The sequence below is a fragment of the Furipterus horrens genome, unplaced genomic scaffold, assembly GCF_987537825.1.
Source record: "Furipterus horrens unplaced genomic scaffold, mFurHor1.1.pri manual_scaffold_2, whole genome shotgun sequence".
In the NCBI taxonomy this organism is placed as follows: domain Eukaryota; kingdom Metazoa; phylum Chordata; class Mammalia; order Chiroptera; family Furipteridae; genus Furipterus; species Furipterus horrens.
The window spans coordinates 193,062,006-193,080,347 of NW_028327172.1; positions in this window are offsets into that span (position 1 = coordinate 193,062,006).

Sequence of the window (18,342 nt, forward strand, 5' to 3'; positions counted from 1 at the left end):
ACCCCAGAACTTTTAAGCCCTGCTGAGAAAGTTACACAGCCGTACTGTGTGCCTGCGTTTCCACGCTGGTCATGCAAGAGGAAGAAGGAAGAAATCCATGGTAGATATGGCGAAATAACCCTCTGAACTTCTGCGAGGCTTCCATTTTCTAGGTCCAGGTCCTGGGCTCACTTTTTCTTCTTTGCAACAAGTCCCAGGGGTTTACCGGGGGTGTTCAAAAGAAAACCACAGGCCTAGAATGGTGTCACTCATGCTAAAAGCCCATGATATCAAACCTAGATTTAATACCTGATTTAATTGCAGTTTCAACCTCTCCCAGAAATATAATTTTAATCAACCAGTCTGGAATTTTCTGGCCAAGCACCAGTAAGATAATCCCTCATATAGGCCCTCTCCATCCTCCATAAAAAGTGGCAACCTGCATGGTAAAACCCTCGAATTCTGCCCCCCCCCCAAAGATGTTAATGACTCCCTTCCATACACTTCTTATAAAAACCTTCTGTGTTGCACAGTCTTTTGGAGCACCTGTCTAGTTGATGGATGGGATGCTGCCTGATTCATGACTCACTTAGTAAGGCCAATTAGATCTTCACATTTACTTGGTTTAATTTTGTTTGTGTTTTTTTTTTAATGCCTATTTCCATTTCCTCCCTAAACCTGTTCCCATCCACTCATTACCACTCCATCCCACCCCAGTATGGCTACCGAGTGAGCATATCTCATTCCATCTGCCCCTACCCAAGACAAATATAAACCCTTATTCTCTTAAGGATTTTCTTCCTAAGGTTTTAAGGAAAACAAAGAGGGGGCAACAAAAATACAAAGGGATAGTTACAAAGTTTAAGAGTATTACAAGGTTCCCATAGTCCTGATTCTTGCATGTTGAACCAAGACAATACTAACTATAGTTAACACTCACCAGACACTGGGATAATGGTTTCAGCAGGTGTTAACTCACTTTTAATGGGACTGAAGCTAAGAGAGATTAAGTAACTTTTCCAAGGTCAACTGGTAGTTAGCTGCAAAACTGGAATTTGAACCCATGCCTATCTGACTCTATATCTTGTGCTCTTCTTTTCAATTTTATTTTATTTTTATAATGTCCACTTCCATCCTTGTCTCTTCTTCTAATGCCCTCGCTTCTTAATAAATAAATTCTATTAATATCTGATTTATATCTCTAGTATTTCTTTTTGAGAATATACACACACATATGCATAAACATATACACAGAGATTAAAAAAGAGCCAGTGCTCTTTTTACCAAGCATTCTGCCTACTCTATTTTTTAAATCAGTTTAGTCAGAAAGAAAGAGTTTTCCAGAACCAAATAAGAGGGGATTTGTGGGAAGTGAATACTTCTTCAGATGGCTGAAAAAAGATATACATGTATAAGGATTTTCCAACATTGTCTAAAACCTCCCAGATAGCTTTTTAAAAAAATATATGTTAGTTATTTATTTTTAGTGAGAGGGGAAGGGACGGAGAAAGAGAGGGAGAGAAACATCACTGTGTGGCTGTCTCTCATGGGCCGCCAACTGGGAACCTGGTCTGCAACCCAGGCATGTGCCCTGACTGGGAATTGAACCTGCGACCCTTTGGTTTGCAGGCTGGCACTCAATCCATTGAGCCACACCAGCCAGCGCAAGCTTTTTAATTTTTATTTATTTTTTTATCCTTGACACAGTGTAATGTTGTACATCTGAAACTAATATAATATTGTATGTCAACTATAAATGAAATTACTTTAAAGAAAAAGTGAAAAGATGAAATCAACTGGCATTAGTCTCTGACCACCTTAAACTTCCCAGAGAGGAATCAAAAGGCAAAGGATAAAACTTGATAGATTGAGTTGCCCTCTTAGTCTTAAAAAAGTACTTCTCATTATCTGCCTTGGTCTTTTATACCTCCATTAATGCCTCCCCAGTTCTCTTACTGGGTCTGTGGCCAATCAACACTTGCCCCCAGGCTTCTCTTCTTCCCTAAAGTGGTATTTCTCTCTTTTTTTTGTAATTTCCCTGCTTTAAGGCCTTAGAACTCAGAGCCCAGTGCCCTGCCCACTGAGCTTTCTCAAGAGCTCTCAAATTTGGCCTGGTCCATTCCTGATTTGCAGCATTTCTTTCTCTTCCTCTGTCATTTGGAGATTAGGAGAAAATATGTGAGCATCCCTCCCCTGGAGTTTTCTTCTGTGGTGTGTGTGTGTTTCTGTGTGTGTGTTTAAGGATTCAAACTTTTTCAGAGATCATGGTGATGATGAAGGTGATGTCACTTCTCTGCAGCAACGCCTGGCATTGACTGAACATTCCATTCACTGTGCTCTTAACCCTTACCCTATGGGATGAGCACTATTATTACAACCATTTGTAGATTAAGGAGATTTAGGGAAGGAGGTTTGATTTAGGTCACTTAACCAGTAAATGGCAGAGCCACACCTAAAGCAATGTCTGACTCCAAAGATAATGCTCCTAAACCTTCCCCTGGGTTTTCAATGTATCCATGCCAAGCATTCCAACATTTTCACTCAACATCATCATCATCATCATCACTATCATCATCATATCCTGAAATTACATCTTATATATTTGCAACAAATTTATTTCCCTTCCAAAGATTTTTTTTTAAATCTTGAGAAATGGAAAATGGGGTCTCCTCACTATAAACATCTGCTGCTTCTCATAACCTTTCTCCAGGCAGCGGTTCACCCCAAGCAACTCACACACCACCTGTGCCCCATCGTACCCACAGCTTCACTGTCTTCTCCTTTCATGATACCACTGCATCCCCGGTTGGTTGTGGATCACTCTGCGGAAGGCGTGGGTGGAGCCCAAGTTTATTACTGAACAGAACAGGAGAGCTTCAGGTTATTTTCCCCCTTTGCTCCCCTCCGCCCGGTACCCCCCCTTCCTCCAGCAATTCCACCCCCCTTAGTTCATGTCCATGGGTCGTGCATATAAGTTCTTTGGCTTCACCCTTTCCTATATTCTTCTTCTTTTTAAATAATTAATTAATTAATTTTTATAACAATAAATAAAAACTGCTGTTTTAAGACTAAGTGTGCATCAGAGAAAGAACTCACAATAGATTTGACTATATTTTAAAAATCTAAATTATTTTGCTTTAAAAAAAAACATTAAAAGGCTAACCACAATCTAAAAATATATATTACAAAATATGGCAAACAAAGGTTTAATCTCTTTAATATGTAGTTACATATACCAGTTTGTAATGTTTGTAGGAGAAGCAGTCATAATACAGAGAAAACTGTCTTTTGGACCCTAATTTTTAAAAATGGTCAAAGAACAAGAATAGATAAGACACAGAGGAGTAAATATAAATGATGAAAAGACTTTGGGAATAAATATTTGTATCACTGGTAACTGAAAAAGTCTTAATTAAAAAATTCTTTGTCATTTATTCCAACTCATTGTATACTTAAAAATTGCTGAGAGAACCCTGGCTGGTGTGGCTCAGTGGATTGAACATCGGCCTGTGAACCAAGTATCACTGGGTCGATTCCCAGTCAGGACACATGACTAGGTTGCACGTCAGGTCCCCAGTTGGGGGCACGAGTGAGAGGCAACCACACAGTGATGTTTCTCTCCCTCTCTCTCTCCTTTCCCCTCTCTTTAGAAATAAATAAATAAACAAGCAAACAAATAAATAAATGAATATTTTTTTTAAATTGCTGAGAGATTAGCTCTTAAGAGTTCTCATTACAAGAAGACAAATTGTAACTATATGAGGTAATAAATGTTACTAGACTATTGTGATGATCATTTAGCAATATATACAAATAGCAACTCATTATGTTTTATGCCTGAAACCAATATAATGTTATATGTCAATTATATCTCAATAAAATCAGTTATTCATTTATTCAACCAATAAATTCTGAGCACTTACTATGCAGAAGCCATTTCAGACCCTGGAGCTTCAGCAGTGAACAAAGCCAATACAAATCCCACCCTCCTGGAGATTTCATGCTAGTGTAGGAGGCAGACAATTAAAAATAATAATAATAAAAGATATAATATGTTAGATGGTGATAAGTGCTAAAAAGAAAAGTAAAGCCAGGGAGGGGAGGGCCTTAAGGATGGAGAGTAGGATGTGCCCTTTTAGATAGGGTGGCCAGGGATGTGGACGTAACTGCAAGAGATGTGGGAGTGATCCTCGGAGGCATCTGGGGAAAGGCTTCTCAGGAGAGATGCCACAACATGCAAAGGCCTTGAGGCAAAAGTGCAGCATCCTGTGAAAGGAACAGCAAGGAACAGCAAGGAAGTGGGTGGCTAAAATAAAATGAGCAAAGGCAAGAATAATAGGAGTAAGGTTAGAGAAAGGGGGTGAAGGCCAGATGATGCAGGGCTCTGTAGGAGCCTGTGAGAACTTCAGCTATAACTTGGAATAAAACGGGAAGCCAGGGGAAGATCTGGGGTCAGAGGATGGTGTAATCTGATATATTTGCTGGGGCTGCCATAACAAAACACCACAGACCGAGTGGCTGATACAACAGAAATTTATTTCTTTTTTACAGTTATAGAAGCTAGAAGTCAAAGATCAAGATGTCAGCAGGCTTTGTTTCTCCTGAGGCCTCTCTCCTTGGCTTGCAGATGGCCGCCTTCTAACTGGGTCCTCACATGATCTTTCCCCTGTTTGTGTGCACTTTCATGTCTCTTCCTCTTCATTTTTTATCCTCACCTGAGGATATGTTTATTGATTTGAGAGAAAGGGGAAGAGAGAGAGGAACAGTGTTGTGACAGAGGAACATTGTATGTGCCCCAGCTGGGGATCAAACCCACAACCTAGGTATGTGCCATGACTAAGGATAAAACTGCAACCTTTTGGTGTACAGGACGATGCTCCAACCAACTGAGCCACCCTGCCAGGGCTCTCTTCTTCTTCTTATAAGGACACCAATCATTCCGGGTGAGAGCCCACCCTAATGCCTCATTTTAACTTAAAGTCTACATCTCCAAATACAGTTGCATTCTGAGGTATTGGGGGTTAGGGCTTCAACATACAAATTTGGAGAGGATACATTTCATGCCCAACAACTGATTTACACTTTAACAGCATCATTTTCACTGTCAGGTTGAGCACAGATTCTAGTTTCTCAAGGGCAAAAGCCAGGAGATCAGTTACAAGGTTATCACAACAACCCAGACAAGAGATGACAGTGGTTAAGTATTTATCATTCCCACACTTTGTCCCACCTTTTTATTGTGAAATATCACACAAAGACATAAAATTACATAAATGAGCAGTTTGATGAACTATTACAAAATCAGCATCTATGGAAGGAACTAGGTGAAAGAATAGAATATTGCCTGCACCCAAGAATCATGAGCTTCTTTTTAAAACCTTTTTGTCTGGATATTCGCCCCCAAATCCATGTATTATTTTTCTATCAATTTTTTTTATTGTAGTAAGATGCACGTAGCATAAAATTTACCATTTTAACCATTTTTAAGTGCACAGTTCTATAGCATTAAGTACATTTCACACTGTTGTGCAACCATCACCATCATCCATCTCCAGAACTTTCCTCATCTTCCCAAACTGAGACTCGAAAACCATTAAACACTCACCTGCCATTCTCCCTCCCTCCAGCCCTGGCAACCACCACTCTGCTTTCTGACCCTACGAATTTGACTGCTCTAGCTAGGGTCCTCATGTAAGTGGAATCGTACAGTATTTGTCTTTATTATGAATCATTTCTTAAACTTAAAAAGGTTGTTAACATTTACAAAATAAATTGAACTCAAGAACGAGTTCCATTTGATTAAAATCCCATGATGCACAACAATCAACGGTTCAAACATGATTTAATCAGCTGACTAAATGTCTCAACATGACAAGACTTTGCAATCCTTTGGCAAAGATGTATTTTCTGTATATTCCTACCAATCCCAAGTTTCCTCAAACCTTTTTTTGGGAAGGGGGAGGCAGGGAGTGGAGCAGAAGCTGCAGAACAGGTTTAGGGATGTCAAAACATCATCACAGTGTGCCTGCCACCTCACCTCAAATGCTCCTTGACCTGCAAGTGCTCATAGCAGAAAAAGAGCTACAATAAGACTATTAATAATTAATCATACCAGCTATTATCTATTAAACACTTACTGTGGGTAAGGTACCCTGTTAAGCACTCTATGTGTATTAACTCATTCAATCCCCACAGCAGCTCTGTGAGGCAGATATTACCATTATCCTCATTTGCAGGTGAGGAAATTGAGGCACAGGAAAGTTGAGTAACTTGCTCAAGATCACACAGATGGTAGGAAGTGGAGCTGGCTTCCAATTTAGGGAATCTGGCTCTTCCCCGGCGGTTGTCATGTGAGTGCACACCAGAATCTCAGAACGGCTTGTTAAAACACTGATGGCTGGGCCCACCCCAGAGCTGCCAGCTTAGTTCTTAGGTAGAACTCCAGAATTTGCATTTCTAACACATTCCTAAGTATGCTGCGTTGCCCTGCTGGGAACACACATTGAAAAGCACTGCTTAAAACCAGAGACATGGAAATAAGGAACAAACTCACAGTGACCAGAGGGGAGGGGGCGGATAACGGAGGAAAGAAGAGGAAGGGGCTAGTCAAGGAACAAGTATAAAGGACACATGGACGTGGACATCAGGGTGGGGATTGACTGTGGGAGAGGGGGAAGGTGGGAGGGGCAGGGGAGAGTGATGGGGGAAAAACTGGGACAACTGTAAAAGAACAACAATAAAATAAAATAAAATAAAAAGAAGAAAAACACTGCTCTGGGCAAGGAGTTAAAGGTAACTACTATGTCATGAGCCTCTACTATGAATCAGGCACTTTACAAGAACACTGTGTGAGGTTGTTCCCATTTTACAACTGAGTATCTGAGAATCAACAAGATTGAGGACCTGCTCAAGTTCACAGAAATGCAACTGCTGCAGCCTGTGTTCAAGACCAATTTTGCGAATGCCAAAGCCCTTGTCTTTTACATCCCACTGCCTCACTGACAGAGAAATACTGGGTGCTCTAGGCGGGATAAGAGCTGGGCACCTCTTCAAAGCAATGTTCAGTAAATATTTGTCTGTTGTTTGTTTTAGTGGAGATGGGGGAAATAGATTTTCTATTAATAGAATGATACACAAATTCACACACACACATATCTTTATGATCAAAAATAGTATTAATTGCCTACACTGATTAAAGCTGAACATTTCACCTCTGCATCAGTGCCTTTCATTTTATAATATTTCTGTCATTCATAACTGAGTGGTATTTGGTCATTCACAGTCATTAAGGATGACTTAATGGATGTAGTTCAAAGTTTTGTTCAACATTTGTTAGATTTGCTTCTTTTTTGATTTTCATGTTGGCATAATATTTCCTTTGTCCTTAAAGTTTTTTTCTCCCTTCTGCGTTCTTACACAATATATCAGACCAGACAAATTCTGAGAAAACCTAGTCAAGGTTTTAATTTCAAAACTTTCAGTTGGCTCTAGGAACCAACTTTCTCTTATTATTGGCTGTTGGTCTCAGAGTGGGTGCGTGTGCAACTGAGCTACCTGTAACATGTATGGACCCAGAGAAGAGTTTCTACTCCTCGTTCAAGGTTGTTGTCTATTTGGTCAGATAAGGACAAATATAAATTTGTCCTGTTACTAAAAGAGTGCTATGTTGACATCCGGGTTAATTGGTGCCTTATTTTCTATTTTTTTTCCCAGTATTGTTGTGGTCTACACTGTTGGCTAACCAACACAATCTTTCCCTACTGTTGTTCAGGGATTGGGAGTGCAGCAATGTGGTAAGAGAAAGCTGACCCCTTCCCCAGCCCCAGGGAATAAACCTGATTGTTCTTAAACTGGCCATGCAACAGTATGGACTAACTTCTGTCAGTGATTGGCCTCAGGATGTACATGTCACCAAGTTCTCCCCAATGAGATATAGAAGGCTTTTGGGAAGCACTTTGTTCCCTGATAAATGTAAGGGAAGCTATTCTACTTATTCTTTTCCATTGCAAATGTTTACTGCCCTTGTTATATTTGCAGAACATTTTCTTAGACTAATAGAAGTTGCTGCTTAATTTTCTTAGTAAGAATTGAACCAGATGTTAGAACTGGTTCCCACAAAAAGAGAGAATACCTGGAGTTCTGTAGTTTTGACCCGATAATCATTAGCCAAGATGGGGCAGAAATTGGAATGCTGCAGGGTCTACTCCTAGGGACAGAGAACATCTGGATGTGTGCCATCTCTCTGCCGAGTAGCTGGTGTCTGGACCTTGACCAAGTTATCTGACATGAGAATCTCAATTGCTATATGTTTACAGCTAAATTACATATGAAGGTTCAGAGAGTCTTACAGCTTAAAGAACTTCCCACAAACCCAGCCGTTAACAATTTAATGTAGCTGGTGCAGAACAAGATAAATCCCCATCTATAGGTACGTTCTCTGGGTCGCAGGGACCCCTGTGCACTACATCTAGGTACTTGGAACTATTCAATTGCTTCCACAGTTATCTGCCATTTATTAAGTGAATTAAGAAAACAAGGAATATAGTGTCAGTTTGGGCCTGGACTTCATTTAAACCCAACCAAGACTGGGGTGGGGGGTTGGGGAGAAGCAGGGTGTGTATTGGCAGGGAGAAAGAGCCCTGTTTCAAATCTCCAAGATCTTAAAACAAGACAATTCCCTTACTTTGGGTTTATATATCAACCTTCTAACCTTGAGACCTGCAAGTGGTATTGTTATTATGCAAATGACTGGAATCAGCAGATTTCAACCACAGTCTTCAGGCCAGAGACAGGGCTAAGAAAACCTTTTCGTGGTTTATAGTCAGAAACGGGACCTCATAGACGGAGTTTGTCAACATGCTGTTGCGCTCAAACTTAAAGAGCCAGACTTGCATCATCTCCATGAGAATACTGACTTAGAGTTTATGATTGTGAATTACTTTTCTGGTCTCTTCTTCTTGCCTAGAGTTTCTCAGCCTTTTTCCACTCACATCCTCTTCGAAGCTTTTTACATCGAATTTTTTATCTCTCTCAGCCATGATGTAGTCAGATTTGTTTCTTGTGTTTGTATTAAGGAAAACAATAGCTATATGGAATAATCTTTTTTGAACCAAAGGCACTTCTCCATTCTGCTGCATTTCCTGGATTTAGGGCCCCTTCCCCGGTTTGAAAAGGTATTACTAATCTTGAATAATTCTAATCTTTGCACTTTCAACCTGAAGTGAGTCATTTATTTCTCAATGTGATTAAGGTACATACCGTGCAAAGTAGAAAGTTTATTATATTTGGGTTTCTCTGACCTGGATAAGAAAATGTACAAAAGAAAGAGATTTTTTGTTACATCTCTCATTATCCCTAGCACCATTCCTACCTTTCTTATTATTATTACTTTACTCCCCACAATTGGCATGAATTATTGGCTACAAATCAGTGTACATTTTGCTTTTATTACATTTTCTCTTAGATCACTAAAATTTTATTGCTTGTTCTATGAATTTTTCTTTTCATATTAAGATTCCATGAATATGACCTAATTTGGAAATAGGGTCTTCTTTGCAGATGTGACCAAATTAAGATGAGGTCGTACTGAATTAGAGCCCTAAATCCAAAGACTGATGTCCTTCTGAAAAGAGGAATTTGCATACAGAGAACACCATGTGAAGACACAGGCAGAGATTGGGGTGTTGCATTGCAAGCCAGGAAACACCAAGGATTGTAGGTAACCACCGGAAGTGGAAGAGGCCAGTCTCCCCTAGAAACCTGAGAGAGCACACACCTTGATCTTTTACTTCTAGCATCTAGCACTGCAGGACAATAAATTTCTGTTGTTTTAAGCCACCCAGTTTCTGGTACTTTGTTGCAACAGCCCTTGGACAGGAATACAACAACCAAATAATGACAAGATATAAAGATAAATAGGATGCAATTTTGTCCCCAAGGTCTTTACAATATAAGAGAGAACACAGCTGTGGACATTTTTAAATTACAAATTTTTAGTATGTCATAAATGTAAATATAGAAATTTGTACATGCTTATAGAGGCAACACACAAAAAAGGAGTAATTAACAAACTAGGAGTACAGGAGAAGCTTTGCAAAAAAATATGAATTTTAAAACTTCCTTTTTTTAATGTACAAAAGCAGTGGCCTTTTTAGTGACTCTTTTCTCCCTCCCTTTTCTTTTTCCCTTTCAACCCATATCTATCAGCAACATCCTACTTCAGTTAATCTTGTTAATGCTCTAATACTTATTTTTCCATGTTTTCTTCAAGTTTATCTAATTAATCATATTCATATAGATATCTATGCTGTTATTGTTCATTTTACAAAAATGTGATCATATTGTAGATATTTTATGTACCTTTCTTTTCTCAATAAAACCTTGTAGAAACCCTTCCATTTCAGTCGATACAGCTCTAAATCATTCTTTTTATTGATATTATTCCATAATATTCCATCCTGTAAGTATACCATATTTTACCCAACCATTTCCTTGTTGATAGGTGTTATAAGCATCTTTGCAGATATGTTTTTGCTTGCTGCTGCTTTTATTTCTATGCGCTAAATTCTCAGGAGGGGCATTTTGTGGCAAAGGACATACTTTTAATATTTAAAAATGTTATTAGGATGTATTTCAAAAGTATTATAACACTTCACATTTATGCTTGCAGCGTATGAGAGTAACCCTCCCTTCCCCCACCCATCCCCACCAGCCAGAGATGTCAAGATCTTTTCTAATATTTGCTGCCATCTAGGAAAGCACTGACATAGCATTTCTTAAATTTGCATTCCCTGGCTATTTCTGTGTTTTAGCAACTTTTCTATGACTTCTGGCCACATCAACTTGTTTTTCTGTAAATTGCCTTTTCATATTGTTTTTATTGTTTTGATTGGGTTGTTTACACATTTTGATTAATTTGTAAGAGTGTTTTGTCTATTAGCAGTATTAATGGTATAACTAAGTCTATCATATATCATTTGACTTTTTTATTAATGTTTAGTAATCAAATGTGTCTATTTTTCATATATTTTGATTTCTAGCTTTTTAATAGATTTTATAACTTCTGACATTAAGAAGATCTCAATAAATGTCATGGTGACTATAGTTAATAATATTGTATTGCATATTTGAAAGTTGCTAAGAGGGTAGCTCTTAAAAGTTCTCATCCCAAGGAAAAATATTTTATAACTATGGTGACATGTGTTAACTTGACTTATTGTGGTGATCATTTCACAATATATACAAATATAGAATCGTTCTGTTGTACACCTGAAACTAATATCATGTTATATGTCAATTACACCTTAATTTTAAAAAAAATCTCCTATGACACTTACATGTAACTTGCTAAATTTTCTTTTTTCCATGCTTTGTTGAGGTGTAATTAACTAGAGAAAATTATATATACATTTAGGTAGTACAATATGATTTTTTAAACACAAAACTGTCAGGATGGTAGAGATCATAACAGAGATCCCAGTGACACAACCGACCAGCCAGCAAATATCTGATTTAATGGATCAGTAGATAGGAAATCTTTCTGACGCACAGTTCAGAGTTTTGGTTATAAGAATGCTTACAGAGCTAACAGCAGATCTTAAACAAGATGGGGAAGGAATGAAGGCTAGTCCTGCTGAAATGAACAAAAACACATATGAAACAAGTGGTGAGGGGGAAAAAAACCAGGGATAAAATCAACAAATCAGAACATAGGGAAGGAACAAACAGTCAACCAGTGCAGAAAGAGGAAATGAAAAGTGAGGAAAATGAGGAGAGGCTCAGAAACCTATGGGACAGCTATAAGCGGGCCAACATCTGAATCACAGGGTTGCCAGAAGGTGAAGAAGAAGAACAAGAAATTGAAAAATTATGTGAAAAAATAATGAATCAGAAATTCCCTAACTTGGGGAAGGAAATAGACTTACAGGTCCAGGAAGCACAAAGAGTTCCAAAAAAAAAAAAAAAAACCTTAAAAGCAGCAAGAGAAAAGAAGAAAATTACATACAAAGGGGTCCCAATAAGACTATCAGCTGACTTCTCAAAAGAAACTCTGCAGGCAAGAAGGGACTGACAAGGAATATTCAAATGAAAATCAAAAACCTACAACCATGATTACTCTATCCAGCAAAGCTGTCATTCAGAATAGAAGGGCAGAGAAAGTGCTTGCAGGACAAAGTAAAACTGAAGGAGTTCATCAGATCCAAACCACTATTATATGAAATGTTAAAGGGACTTATTTAGGAGAAAGAGGATCAAAACTGTAAACATTAAAATGAAAACTGTATCACAAAAACCAACAACAGAAGCTAGGGAATCGAAACAAAGGCAAACTAAGTAGGCAATAAGAGTGGGAAAAGAATTATAGGTGTGCAGAACATACTGGGGAGAGGTCAGCAGGGAGGGGGAAGGGGGGAAGGGAGGGCGATGGTACCGGAATTAAGAAGCATAGCAGGAGGGAGTGGAGTAGATAGGAAGACGTTGAGAAGAACTATATGCACAACCAATGGGCATGGACTAAGGTGGGGGACAGTTGGAGGGAGGGGTGTCACTGGGTGGAGGGGAGCAGAGGGAAAAGAAATTGGGACAACTGTAACAGCATAATCAATAAAGCGTATTTAAAAAGATATGTCAGGTGATGATTTAATATATGCAAACTTGTGAACTGATTACCACAATCAAATTAATTAATGCATCCATCTTCACACACAGTTACTACTTGCGTGTGTGTGCATGTGTGTATGATGAGAATACAATAGGAAGACTGTAATTCCTCATTCTGTTAATACAATGTATCTTGCTTATTGATTTGCATCTGAGGGATAAATTCTCCTTGTTCATGATGTATGATCAATCACTTTAACGTACTGCTGAATTCAGTTTGCTGGCATTTTGTTGCGGAATTTTGCATCCATGTTCATCGGGGATATTGACCTCTAATTTTCTTTTCTTACAGTGTCCTTATCTGGCTTTGGTATAAAGGTAATGCCTACTTGGTAAAGCTCTCTACTCTTCAACTTTTTGGAAGCGTTTGAAAAGGATTGATATTAATTCTTTAAACATTTAGTAGAATTCACAGTGAAGACATCTGTTCCTGTGCTTTCTTTCTTGGGAGTTTTTAATTAGTGATTCAATCCCCTTACTTGTTATTAGTCATTTCAGTTTATCTGTTTCTTCAGGATTCAGTTTTGGTAGGTTGTATGTTTCTAAGAATTTCTTATAGGTTGTCCAATTTGTTGGTGTATAATTGTTCATAGTAGTCTCTTATGAGCCTTTGTATTTCTTTGGTATCTGTTTTAATGTCTTCTCCTTCATCTATAATTTTATTTATTTGAGTTCACTCTCTTTTTTTTTTTTCTTGGTTAATCTAGGATTGTCAATTTTGTTTATCTTTCTGAAAAACTGATTTTTAGTTTTGTTGATCTTTTCTATTGTCTTTCTAGTCTCTATTTAATTTATTTTAGCTCTAATCTTTATTTCCTTCCTTCTGCTAACTTCAAGCTTGGTTTGCTCTTTTGAGTTCCTTGGTGTGTAGAGTCCCTACACAGACAGGTGTGGCCCCAGACCATGGTGAAGAGGAGCTGGAACCAAACCATAGGTCTGTTTTACAATCTGCATTTGGACCAAGGTTGGTGGGGCTGCCTTTGAGGACACAGAGGAGTGTGTCTCCTGCAGGATTCCTGGGCAGGCAGGGCTAGTCCTAGACTGAAGTTGAAGGGTCTGGAACAGAGTTCTAGGGCTGCTTCAGGATTATGATCAGACTCAGGAAAGCGGGCACAGATAGGCATGTCTCCTAGTGGGTCCCTGGACAAACAGGTGTATTCCTGGCCCATGGCTGAAAGGGGCGGGAGTTCAATTACAGGACCATTTCAGGATCTGTATGTAGTCAGACAGGTTGATAGGCCATACCTACCGGATGGGTGTGTCTCCTGTGGGGTCCCTTGGCAGATGGTGCTGTGGCTCCAGCCAAGTCCACTGGGTTGTTTCCAGGTCTGTAGTTAGGACCACAGTTGGTGAGTTTCTTATCTGGACATGCACCTGCCTTCTTAAAATGGCTCTCCTCAGCCTTTGACTCCACCAGGGTTTCACAGTCTCCTGTCTGGATCCTACAATGCTCCCACAAAGGCACTGTTGGCTGTGAATGGTGGCCAAATTGCTGTTGGTCAGCAGGGATATGTGGAGGGGTTCTCCTTTCTTACAGAATTCATATTTTTTAATTTTGTTTTTTGGGTAAGTCTTGAATCCATTATAAATTAATATTTGTATATTATTTAAGATAGAAGTCCCTTTTTTTAATAGATCACCTTTCCCACTGATTTGAACTATCATTATTATGTATCAAATTCTTACATATACTGAGAATTTCTGAATTCTCAATTCATTTTTACTGATTTTTGTTTGTTTCTCCATTTGGTTTTGTCTATTTCTAGCCTGATCTTAAATTGATGTGCTTATCATGGCTTCCGATATCTTCTCAGGCAAATCTTCTTTTTCAGATTTTTCTTGGCTATTGGTATTTAGTATTCATTCTTCCATATAAACTTTAAACTTCAAGGTCTCAGGTGACGGTATATGTCACATGCCCAGGGTGGGAAGCTAGCCTTGCTCCTCTTTTCTGAACCATCAAATACCAAAGGTCTTATTTCTATTCCTCTTCTCATGATGAAGACCCCAAATGCTCCCAGAGGTTTCACACTCTCGCAGCAGAAAAGGTCTGATTACTTCTCTTGCAAGAGATAGTAGGGTGGTTACTTTCCATGCCAAAAAGATAACTTATACCCTCAGAGTGAACAAAGGAACACCTCTTAGTAGAGCAGCAAAAAAGAAAACACATACATACACAATTTTAATCTCTGCTATATCATATTAAGGAAGCTGGACTTTATCCAACTTGTAGGTACTTAATTAGCCATTGGAAAGTTTTAGGTGGCAGTCACAGGATCAGTTTGGCAGCAATGAAGAAGGTGGAATAGAAGAGGAAGAAACTGGAGACAGGAGGCCCGATTAAGGTACTATTGCAATAGTCCAGGCAAAAATGACAAAGATCTGAAATAAGGCAGTCACTGGAGGTATAGCAAGAGGAGGACAGATTTGAAAACCACTTATCAGGTAGAATTAACAGGTTTGGTGACTGGTTTCATGTTGGGTTAGGTAAGAACCTAGAATGACTGCCTGGTTTTTAGCCTGGGTGGTAGAATTGGTGTTGATACAGCTAAACACAGAGACACAGGAGGAGTAGACTTGGGTGGCAGTGTAGATAATGAGCTTAGTTTGAAACTTGTTGCCTTTGAAAGCCTGTGAGACATTCAAGTGGTGATACTCAGTTGGCACGAAGATTACATTGGGTTTGGGGTTAAGCAGAGCCCAGGACTGCACACGTGGTTTTGAGAACTATCAGGATATATGTAGGAGTAAAAAGAATGGAGGAGGAGAGCTGAGGATGGAACACTGAGGGACATCAAACTTTACCAGAAGAGGAGGAACTGGAGCCAGCCAGAGGTTCTAAGAAGCAGAAAAGGTAACACAGAAGATAAGAGAGAAAAGGTTCAAGAAGGAGGAAGTGGTCAGTTGCATTGAAGGCAACAGAAAGTATCCAGTGGATTTGGCAATTACCAAATAGCGAATTTGGCTAGAGCAATTTCAGTTGGGTGGGGTGAAAAGAAGTTGGGTTTTAAATGTAGAGATAAGTCAGAGTGAGGGAGTGTGTCAGATATCTCTCCTTTGTCCCTCTAAATCCATGCCGTCTCCTTCACCACCACTCTTCTTTCTGTCCCAGATCCAAGACAACGTCAAAAGTTCCCTGTGACTCCACTGAGTTTGGCCAATGGTGAGCCCTAGGAGGTTAAAAGGCAGACAGACAGTGAGGAGGGGATATATAGTCACCCAATTCCTTCCGTAGAGAGTCTGCTGCATTCACTCAACCCAAGTGACAACTCCCTCCAGCTCGGTTCAGGAAACCACCCGCTTCTGCCTCCTTGCAGGCCTCAGAGTGGTAACAACTCTGCTCTTCTAGTTCTGGGGTTTTCTACCACCCGTGGCATTTCTTTACATCTTGCCCACACCTTTATAAAGAGTTCTTTGTTAACCCTTCCTTGAATTATCCTAATTTGAACACACCATCCATGTCTTGCTGGACCCTGAAGGATGCGGAGAGAAACCTTGGCTGGGGAGATGTTAAGAGAGAGAATACAGAAACAGGGAAGGGGTTTTTTCTGTTTTGTTTTGTTTTAAGATTTTATTTATTTATTTTTAGAGAGAAGGGAAGGGAAGAAGAAAGAGAGGGAGAGAAACATCGATGTGTGGTTGCCTCTCGCACACCCCCAACTGGGGATCTGGCCTGCAGCCCAGGCATGTGCCCTGACTGGGAATCAAGCCAATGACCCTTTGGTTTGCAGGCCGGCATTCAATCCACTGAGCCACAACAGCCAGGGCAGACAGGGAAGGTTTTATCACGGGGTTTATTTTTTGAGTGTTAGAAAGTCTTGGATATATTGATTGACAGGCTTATGAAGTTTTCACAGCTAAGATCTACTTTAAAAGTGTGATCTGAGAGGAAGGAAGAAATAGGCTGAGAGCTCTTTGTGAGCCTCTGGAGTTGATGACATTGCCAGTTTCCTCACCACTGTTGCTCAAGATGTTCCTAAAACTTGTGTTTCCAGTTTAACCAAGACAGACCACTTGCCAGGTTTGCCCATGGCTGGGTTGGCAAGTGGTTTGGGCAATGAGCTGATGGAAAAGTAGACAGAGTCTAACAAAGGAGAAGGAACAAAGGTCAGGACCTCAACAAACCCAGGCACACCTCGTTGCACCAAGACAGTCACACTAAATGGTCATGGGTGTTTTTTAAACTTCACAAGACTCTGCCTGACCCAGCCCTGTTCTTGCATCTTTCTGGGTCACCAATTCTATCATGCTGCTCTGTCTCTCAGGCTTGCTTTCTCTTTCTCAAATAATAATAAGCTCTGTTCTGCCCTTAAGTTTGAACTCCATCCTTTCCACTGCCTGCAACCTGGCACTTTCCCAGCTCTTATCCTGGCAACTTCTTCTCCCCCTCGGATCTCCCATTAGCACCACTTCCTCCACAGCCAGCTACCCAATCCAAAATGGTCCCCTTTGTCACTTTCCAAGGCCCTGGACTCCTCTTTCCTAGCAGTCACACCTTAAAATTTAGTGAGGTGGAGAATTGTATTTAGAAAAGCCTCCTATAGTTTCTTATAAACTTCCCGTTGGTTTTCTATCTAACTCCCTAATCCATCTGGTGTTTACTTTTATCTAGCTAGGGTAGGCCTCTGTCACCCTCTGCACCGCCCTGGCACTCTGTTGGACCCTCCCATCGCTCTTCCTTGCACTCACTCATTGGTCCAACAATTGTTTAATGACTAATGACCTTGTGCTATGCCCTTTACTGCACACACAGGATAAAAGGAGAATATCCTTATCACAGAGGATAAGAAGAGAATAATGACAGTGTCGGGGCCCTAGTCCCAAAACCTGGTCTTCTTTGTTCTTCACCTCAGTTGTCTGAGATAAAAAGCTCAGCATTATTCTCAATGCCACATTCTCCCTAACCCCTTATCCAATCAGTCACCAGTTTTGTCTATTTTAGGTTATAAGTACTTTGTGACTCGTTTTCTTATTCCCACCATCTTGGATCAAACTTTCATTATCTCATCCCTGAATTGGTAAAAACAAAAACACTCCAACAGATCCGTCTGCCTTTTTTCTTTTTTCTCTACAATCTGTAGTCACCCGCACAGTCATTTCTGAAACACAAATCTGACACTATCACTCTCTGCTTTAAATCCTTTTGTGCTTTTCCAATGTTTTCAAGATAAAGTTCAATTTCTTTTTTAGCATGGCTCAATAAAATCATTTCAATCTGTTTATTGACAAATCGATCCCAAACAAATAATGTAAAATATAGAAAAAGGTATACACAGAGTTATTCATTGGGTCCTATATTAGTTTTCTACTGCTGTTGTAACATATTACCACAAATTTCATGCTTTAAAACAACAGAGGAAAAAATGGACAGATCTCTGGACTTTGTAACTGTGGATTTATTTTTGTATAGATGAATAATCTCTATCTATTTAAGACATGTCCACTGGGTTTTCTGTTATTTGTAGCCAAATGCAACTGTAACTGATAAAAGTACTTCTGTAATTAAAGTAAAGAAGAAAAATGGCCAGATTCCAAGTTTCGTTTCTCTAATTCCTTGTAGTCTATTCATGGACTCTGTATTAAGGGCCTCTGTTCTTCTAAGCTCTGCTCATACTCTTTTCTTTAATGCCTTCTAATGTCTACCCTACTTGTTTCTCTAACAAACTCCTACTCATCTTTCAAAGCCCAGCTCAAATATTATAA